Source organism: Pleurodeles waltl, chromosome 6 (assembly GCF_031143425.1).
Source record: "Pleurodeles waltl isolate 20211129_DDA chromosome 6, aPleWal1.hap1.20221129, whole genome shotgun sequence".
In the NCBI taxonomy this organism is placed as follows: Eukaryota; Metazoa; Chordata; class Amphibia; order Caudata; family Salamandridae; genus Pleurodeles; species Pleurodeles waltl.
The window spans coordinates 1,069,391,448-1,069,400,779 of NC_090445.1; positions in this window are offsets into that span (position 1 = coordinate 1,069,391,448).

A 9,332-nucleotide genomic window follows, 5' to 3' on the forward strand; every position below is an offset into this window, starting at 1 on the left:
CTACCCCACTCTACCTTACTCCACCCCACTCCAGTCTACTCCACACCACTCCAATCTACCCCACTCCTCTAGTCTATCCCACTTCACTCTACCACATTACACTCTATGTAATTGTAATTAGTGAAGTACTCTGCTGCCCAGAGGCATCTTGGTGTTGCTACTGTTTGAAGGTGCAGCTGATAAGTTACTGATTAAAAAGCCATGTTTTAGGGACCTCCTGAAAGCAATGAAATTAGAACTTTACTTCAGTTCTTGAGGGAGAGCATTCCACAGTTGCATGACGCTACTTTCTCCCCAAGTGCTTTAAATTATATCTGCTTTTTTATAGGCAGCAGGTGAAGCTTAACTAATATCTGAGAATTGGATTTGAATTTAGGAATCCCCAGTAGCAGACGAGCAAAAGCATTTTGCAATATTTGTAGTTTGTAGAGACATCTATGTTGTGCATTCAGGAAGTGAGCACTGCAATAATCCAATTTAGATATGGCCAGTGCAATCACTACAGCCTTCTGAAGACCCGAGGGAATAAAATGACACATTTGCCTGATGATCTTCAGGGTAAAAAAGACTGATGAGGTTAGGGCATTAGCCTGGTCTCTAGAAGTCAGCTCTGCCCAGTCAAACCCATTCTACCATGCTCCACTCAAATCTACCTCACTCCACTCCAGTCTAACCCACGACACCCCAATCTACCCCACCCCATTCTGCCCTACCCTATCTAGCACCCCAATCTACCCCATGCCAATTTAGTGCACTCCAATCTACTCTACCCCATCCTACTACACTTCACCCCACACCACCCCAACAACTGCAATCTACCCCACCCGCTCGACCCCACCCCACCCCACTCTACCCCACTCCAATCTACTCCACTCCAGTCATTCATCTTCAATATACCCTAGTCCAATCTACTCCTTTCCATTCCAATCTACCCTATTTGAATCCAACCAGTCTACCCCACTCTGCCCTAATCTACCCCGCTACACTACACTCTTCCCCAATCTATCTCACTCCACTCCAATCTGGACTCTAGTCTAATCTATCCAACTCATGGCTGGACTGGCTACGTAGGACACAAGGCTTTTCCCCCAGTGGCTGGAAAGGTGGGAGGCTGCTTTTTTTTTACTGGAGGTGGGCAGCATTAAATCAGAGCAGCAGTTTTGAAAGCACTGTAGAGTTTCTTGTAAATCCAACAGTTTTCAGGCAACATTCAAAGTGCCAAGTTACTTCTGATGATTAATGTACCTGCTGGAGAGTTTTCTCTAGTGGCAGTTTTGACTCATCTACGGTAGCCCAGAGGGTTATTATGCGTGCTGCAAAGAACGTGTACTATGCGGATCACAGGACAGTATTTTATGTGCAATGATCAGTGGGTTACTGATTTTGTCACAGAGGTGCTTTTGTTACTGTGCAGCCCATAAGTTAAAATCAAAGACTAGCACAGTGAGCTATGAAATACCATCAAAGAGCTGCATGCAAACTGCTTTGTACAGGTTAGAAAGTTATGGTTTTTCTCAGTCTTTGATTATCCTAATTCTGATTAAAAAAGGGTTTGTTTAGGTAGAAATAATTGTTTTTAGCAAAGGCAACCCACACCACTGTGTTACATTCTGAATCTGAGTTTATTCTCCCCCCACCAAGATCTCTTTAAAAATGCCTTGCAGTCCCCTTTGTATTATGCAACATTTTCTATACACTGATTACACATGTATGATTCATTGTGTCTGCATGTGCGTGGGATGTAAAGTGCTCCAACACCCTATGCTGGTAAGTGAGGCACTATAACCCAAATAAAATGCATGTGAGTTAGGGGCTATGGAGAGAAACAAGGCACTGTTAAAGGGTGATAGTGAGGGAATCATTGAAGAGCCCCAATAAAGTTTGTCGTGTCGTGGTGCATTGTAAGGTCATTTACTATATTTAAAAAAAGAATACAATTTAATATAACATGAAAAAAGTGTTGTAGAAAGCACCATGTTTGCCATTTTCCCCACATTTCTTAGGCAGAGAACCACCCCCCCTTCCCACCAAGCCCCGCTGAAGTGATCAGGCTCACTTGCAATGCACCATATTGGGGGGAGGGACCGGTCTGACAAAAGTTGCCAGGGCTGCTTTGGGTTCCCAGTCTGGGACTGATCCAACTCCACTCCACCCTAATCTACCCCACTCCACTCTACCACATTATACTCAACTGAGGTGTTTTGTCTTGCTTTTTTTTTTTTTCCTCTCACTACAAAACTTCGCCATGGCTGGCCGCAAGCCCAGATACAAAAGAAGGAGGGTTATGCAGGTGGCTACCTACCCCACCATGTAAAAAAAAATCCTAGCTACAGAAACTTCAACCAAAAGACATCTGGGACTTGGGAAGAGAGGAATCTCCTTCATGGAGAGCTATGACACCTTGTGGTGAATGTCATAGATCCCTGGAAGCCACAAAGGCGATCCACCTGCTTTCAAGCAAGACCATCACCATTGGCACATGGAACCTGAGTACCATGTATGAGACAGGCAAGACTGTCCATGTGGCAGCAGAGATGAGAAAGGTCAAGAAACACCTGGCACCGAAGCCGCAAGCCTGACTGCACCTAGAGTAGAATTGAAAGGAAAGCTCAAGTCAGAGGTGGCTGAAGAGTTCTGGTTGATGGCCCATACCCCAGGAAGGGTTGTAGGTATACGTAAGTAAATAAGTCTCACCACAAGCTTCCCATTTATCCCCCATCACTCATGTGTTGCTCCCTCCCCACTGACTTCTCCCATCACCACTCATGATCTTTGTGCTCTTTTAAAAAAAAAAAAAAAAACGTTTTTTGATTATTTGGAGAGCATGGCACATGCAATTTGCTGCAGGGTAGATCCTTTTTCAAAACACAATTTTTCACTCATACATGCATCAACATCACTACACAAGGCCACTTCACTACGTTCCTGTATAAGGTTGTCTTAGTTTCCAGTTTCTTGACTCTCTGGTCACCCTTTTAGATGCATTGTTCCTCAAACACTAGGTCCATGCCTCATTGGTGTATCCTGTTTCTTACTCACTATTCTAGAAACCGCCTGGCCACGCAAAATAGTTCCCAAGCTGTCAGCAGCCAACCCTCACCAAGCCTTTCAATCCATGGTAACATTGTCCACACGGACGTTTACCATGCAAGCGGAACATGGCTTGCCTAACCCACTACTGCCTTTTTCTCTGCCTTAACCATGCATTCAGATAATTCAGAGAGCAGTCTAGTGGTGCGGAGATGAGAACAGGAAGGATCAGGAGAGGGTTCTGTGAGGCAAGTGGGGCTGGGACAGGGTTGGAGAGGTTAGTTTTTAGGGGTGGTAGTGGATATAAAGCTTAGGGTGGGTAGGGGGTTCGGGACAGTTTATTTTTTAGGGGCAGGATGGGTCGTGGGGGTAGTTTATTTTCTAGGGCTTGAAATGGGGTGTCTGAATATTTTTGTTTTTTAGGGGTGTGGGATAGTTTATTTTTTAGGGGTGGGGTGGGAGGGTCAGGGTAGTTTATTTTTTAGAGGTGGGGAAGTTTTAAGGCAGGGCGGGAGAAAAAGGGGTGGGAGAGGAGAAAGGATCGGGAGAGGATACAGTGAGGCAAGTGGGGTAGAGTTTGGGGTAGTTTTTAGCAATGGAGGTAGATTTTGGGCTTAGAGTGGTTTGGGGGCGGGTAGTTCATTTTTTAGGGTCAGGTTGGGGTAGTTTATTTTTTAGGGCTTAGAGTGGGTGGGGGTTAGGAGTAGCTTTTTAGGCTAAGAGGGGAGTTGTATAACACAACACAACTAAGCATGCCGTTTCCACATAGTCCTTTACTAAGCATACTTTTACAATGAAATTCGTTATAAAGGCATGCATGGAAAAGACATGGACGTGGTTCTGACCGCATTGTTAAGGCATGCGTGGTTCCGACATGCATGGTTGTGTCATACAACCGTCAGACCCTTCTAGTTGAGGCAATATATAGAGTTTATAAGTAGTCTGAAAACAGGTGATACCCAGAGCCTACAACTGAGCTGCAGCTTACTATTTTCTTTAGTATGTGCCGACCATGCATCAATTCATAATGTAAAATGCAAAGAATGAAGGGATACTAGGCATTTTTAAATGTGTTTTGGTGTAGGAAGTTGGCTCTGTATGCACTATTTCAAAGTAATGAATAGTACGCACAGAGTCCAAGGGTTCCCCTTAGAGGTAAGATAGTGGCAAAAAGAGATAATACTAATGCTCTATTTTGTGGTAGTGTGGTCGAGCAGTAGGCTTATCAAAGGAGTAGTGTTAAGCATTTGTTGTACACACACAGGCAATAAATGAGGAACACACACTCCGAGACAATTCCAGGCCAATAGGTTTTTGTGTAGAAAAATATATTTTCTTAGTTTATTTTAAGAACCACAGGTTCAAATTTTACATGTAATACTTTGAATGAAAGGTATTGCAGGTAAGTACTTTAGGAACTTTGAATAATCACAATAGCATATATACTTTTCAAATAAATCACATATAGCTATTTTAAAACTAGACACAGTGCAATTTTCACAGTTCCTAGGGGAGGTAAGTAATTGTTAGTTCTTGCAGGTAAGTAAACCACCTACGGGGTTCAAGTTTGGGTCCAAGGTAGGCCACCGTGGGGGGTTCAGAGCAACCCCAAAGTTACCACACCAGCAGCTCAGGGCCGGTCAGGTGCAGAGTTCAAAGTGGTGCCCAAAACACATAGGCTTCAATGGAGAAGGGGGTGCCCCGGTTCCAGTCTGCCAGCAGGTAAGTACCCGCGTCTTCGGAGGGCAGACCAGGGGGGGGTTTTGTAGGGCACCGGGGGGGACACAAGTTAGCACAGAAAGTACACCCTCAGCAGCACGGGGGAGGCCGGGTGCAGTGTGCAAACACACGTCGGGTTTTCATTTGGAATCAATGGGAGACCAAGGGGTCTCTTCAGCGATGCAGGCAAGGGGGGGGCTCCTCGGGGTAGCCACCACCTGGGCAAGGGAGAGGGCCTCCTGGGGGTCACTCCTGCACTGGAGTTCCGATCCTTCAGGTCCTGGGGGCAGCGGGTGCAGGGTCTTTTCAAGGCGTCGGGATCTGGGAGTCAGGCAGTGGCGGTCAGGGGGAGCCTCGGGATCCCTCTGCAGGCGTCGCTGTGGGGGGTCAGGGGGGACAACTTTGGTTACTCACAGTCTCGGAGTCGCCGGAGGGTCCTCCCTGAAGTGTTGTTTCTCCACCAGTCGAGTCGGGGTCGCCGGGTGCAGGGTTGCAAGTCTCACGCTTCTGGCGGGAAACGCTGTTGTCTTTAAGTTGCTCCTTTGGAAACAAAATTGCTGTCTTGGGTGAACAGGGCCGCTGTTCTCAGGAGTTTCTTGGTCCTTTTAGAGCAGGGCAGTCCTCTGAGGATTCAGAGGTCGCTGGTCCTGGGGAAAGCGTCGCTGGAGCAGTTTTCTTCCGAAGGGGGGAGACAGGCCGGTAGAGCTGGGGCCAAGGCAGTTGGTGTCTCCGTCTTCTCTGCAGGGTTTTTCAGCTCAGCAGTCCTCTTCTTCTTAGGTTGCAGGAATCTGAGTTCCTAGGTTCAGGGGAGCCCTTAATTACTAAATTTAAGGGCGTGTTTAGGTCTGGGGGGTTAGTAGCCAATGGCTACTAGCCCTGAGGGTGGGTACACCCTCTTTGTGCCTCCTCCCAAGGGGAGGGGGTCATATTCCTATCCCTATTGGGGGAATCCTCCATCTGCAAGATGGAGGATTTCTAAAAGTTAGAGTCACCTCAGCTCAGGACACCTTAGGGGCTGTCCTGACTGGCCAGTGACTCCTCCTTGTTATTCTCATTATTTCCTCCGGCCTTGCCGCCAAAAGTGGGGCCGTGGCCGGAGGTGGCGGGCAACTCCACTAGCTGGAGTGCCCTGTGGTGCTGGAACAAAGGGGGGTGAGCCTTTGAGGCTCACCGCCAGGTGTTACAGCTCCTGCCTGGGGGAGGTGATAGCATCTCCACACAGTGCAGGCTTTGTTACTAGCCACAGAGTGACAAAGGCACTCTCCCCATGTGGCCAGCAACATGTCTCGAGTGTGGCAGGCTGCTAAAACCAGTCAGCCTACACGGGTAGTTGGTTAAGGTTTCAGGGGGCACCCCTAAGGTGCCCTCTGGGGTGTATTTTACAATAAAATGTACACTGGCATCAGTGTGCATTTATTGTGCTGAGAAGTTTGATACCAAACTTCCCAGTTTTCAGTGTAGCCATTATGGTGCTGTGGAGTTCGTTTTTGACAGACTCCCAGACCATATACTCTTATGGCTACCCTGCACTTACAATGTCTAAGGTTTTGCTTAGACACTGTAGGGACACAGTGCTCATGCACTGGTGCCCTCACCTATAGTGCACCCTGCCTTAGGGCTGTAAGGCCTGCTAGAGGGGTGACTTATCTATACTGCATAGGCAGTGTGAGGTTGGCATGGCACCCTGAGGGGAGTGCCATGTCGACTTACTCGTTTTGTCCTCACCAGCACACACAAGCTGGCAAGCAGTGTGTCTGTGCTGGGTGAGGGGGTCTCCAGGGTGGCATAAGACATGCTGCAGCCCTTAGAGACCTTTCCTGGCATCAGGGCCCTTGGTACCAGGGGTACCAGTTACAAGGGACTTATCTGGATGCCAGGGTGTGCCAATTGTGTAAACAAAGGTACAGGTTAGGGAAAGAACACTGGTGCTGGGGCCTGGTTAGCAGGCCTCAGCACACTTTCAAATCAAAACATAGCATCAGCAAAGGCAAAAAGTCAGGAGGTAACCATGCCAAGGAGGCATTTCCTTACACCTGGAGACCGAGTTTAGGAATAGTGGTGATTTGGACAACTCTCACATATCCTATGATTAGGGAAAACATTTTGTGTTCTTTCTTGCCCACTTGGTTACATTTGGAAGCCTAAAATTGAGAGAAATTCAATGGATAATAGCATTTGTTCTACTGTTCTGCATTCCCACACTTCTACCGATGCAAATAATGCCCCATTTGTGTGTTGGGCCATCGTTGAACATGTTGTTTCCATATTAAAATTGGCCCATTTTGAGTTGTGGGTAGCAGGGGTATATCTAAATTTGTTTTGCATTTTATTCACAGTGCACAACTACTCGAACACCTTGACCATGCTAGGTATCTACCAGATACCTTTACTTGGAATATTTCCTTTTGACCCACTTTTAACAATATGAGTATACCACTTTTCATTACTATTCTTTATGTACTGTGTCCATATTCACAACTTAACACCCTGATGATGACCTTAAAATAATTTGCGTGTCACACCGAAGGAGGTTAAAATGTGTCGGTGGTATCTATTGAGTGAGATGGAGTGCTTGATTAACACAGAGCACTCAAGACTCTGTTAGAAACACCACACAACTACAACTCTAGGAAAATATTGTGAAGCAAAACACCCTCCTGGGGAACCTATTTATTCCACTTAGATAACCAACCACAAAAAGGACAAGATTTATGGATTTCTGGGGTGTACTATGCACGACACTCAGTATTTATGTTTGTACTTGTTATGTATATATATCCTTTCAGTTATGTCTTTTTTAGTTGTGCCGTTTATATTTGTTGTTTCAAAAATAATTTAGTGAATCTACCGATGGAATAGGATGGTATAAGTCCTTTTTTGATTTGTTTGAATATTTTTTTAATTAAGAGTAAGTATTTCCACAATTCTCCAGTGTAGGATAATCCATAGGGATGTAATTACAAAATTCGCCCCTTGAATGACTCGACAGCCTAGAGTTTTCTCAAGGCTCTTATTCACGACACCATAAATTATTTCTCCCATCTTTGTCACAGGTTGAATCCAATGAAGATCAATGCCAATATAGAGAGTGATTCACCGACAGAGTCATGTCATCTATTCCTGGATTAAATCCCGAGCAAATTGTCCACCATATTGTTGTACAAGTATGTAGAAATACTTGGCACACTTGGACATCTGCATACAGTCAATCTGGGTGTGCACAAAGAGGTTCAAAGCGGCAGAGGGAGCAGTAGTGGTGGCCTCTTCCCTTTCTGACATTGTATAACTGGCACATAGCTGAGGACTGGCAATAGTTCTGGCCTATGGGAGAAATGAAGGGCACATACCGATTGATTGCATTGGCATGAAACATGCTGTTCCTACCAATAAGGGCTGCTCTGTGATACAACATGGCGCGGTTGGATGGTACGAATTTCACTGCGACTACTTCTCCAATAGCTATCCCTTCACGCCCCCCAGGGTCTCCTTTACATTACTGCTTTATCTAGAACTGTTTTTTGTTTTTGCAGGCTTTTAAAGTTGGTACAGGAAATTTCACTGCCCCTTGAAACAGTCATTAGAGTGCTGGTGTGTGACACACTTCGTGACTAGTCTGTTAACTGCAAGGCATATAAAAGGTTCAGGGCATTTTGTCCATTCTTAGTGGGGGTACCAGCTGAAGTCAGGAAAACTCTGTGCATCACTTCAAACACATACAGGCTTTCCTGCGGCTAGGATCCAAGCTCGAGTGAGATCGATGAGCTCAGCGACTTGAATTGATTTCTCAAAAGGTAAATGGCAGCTCTCCAAAAGTTGATATATAGTACATACAGCACGACCAGCAACTAAGGTACCCTCAGCGTTCCAGAGACATGATCCTTCACAAAGGGGGTCATTCTGACCCTGGAGGCCGGTGACCGCCAGGGTCACCGACCACGGGAGCACCGCCAACAGGCTGGCGGTGCTCCCAAGGGCATTCTGACCGCGGCGGTTCAGCCGCGGCCAGAAAGGGTAAACCGGCGGTCTCCCGCCGGTTTACCACTGCCCTACAGAATCCTCCATGGCGGCGGAGCGCGCTCCGCCGCCATGGGGATTCTGACACCCCCTACCGCCATCCTGTTCCTGGCGGGTCTCCCGCCAGGAACAGGATGGCGGTAGGGGGAGCCGCGGGGCCCCTGGGGGCCCCTGCAGTGCCCATGCCAACGGCATGGGCACTGCAGGGGCCCCCGTAAGAGGGCCCCACAAAGTATTTCAGTGTCTGCAAAGCAGACACTGAAATACGCGACGGGTGCAACTGCACCCGTCGCACCTTCCCACTACGCCGGCTCCATTCGGAGCCGGCGTCCTTGTGGGAAGGTAGATTTGCCCTGGGCCGGCGGGCGGCCTTTTGGCGGCCGCCCGCCAGCCCAGGGCAAATCTCAAAATACCCTCAGCGGTCTTGTGACCGCGTAGCAGTATTTTGACGGGGGAACATTGGCGGGCGGCCTCCGCCGCCCGCCAATGTTAGAATCACCCCCAAAATACGTTAACTCAGAGTCAACGAGGGGCACATTAGTCAAATTGCTACAGCATTTAATGACATA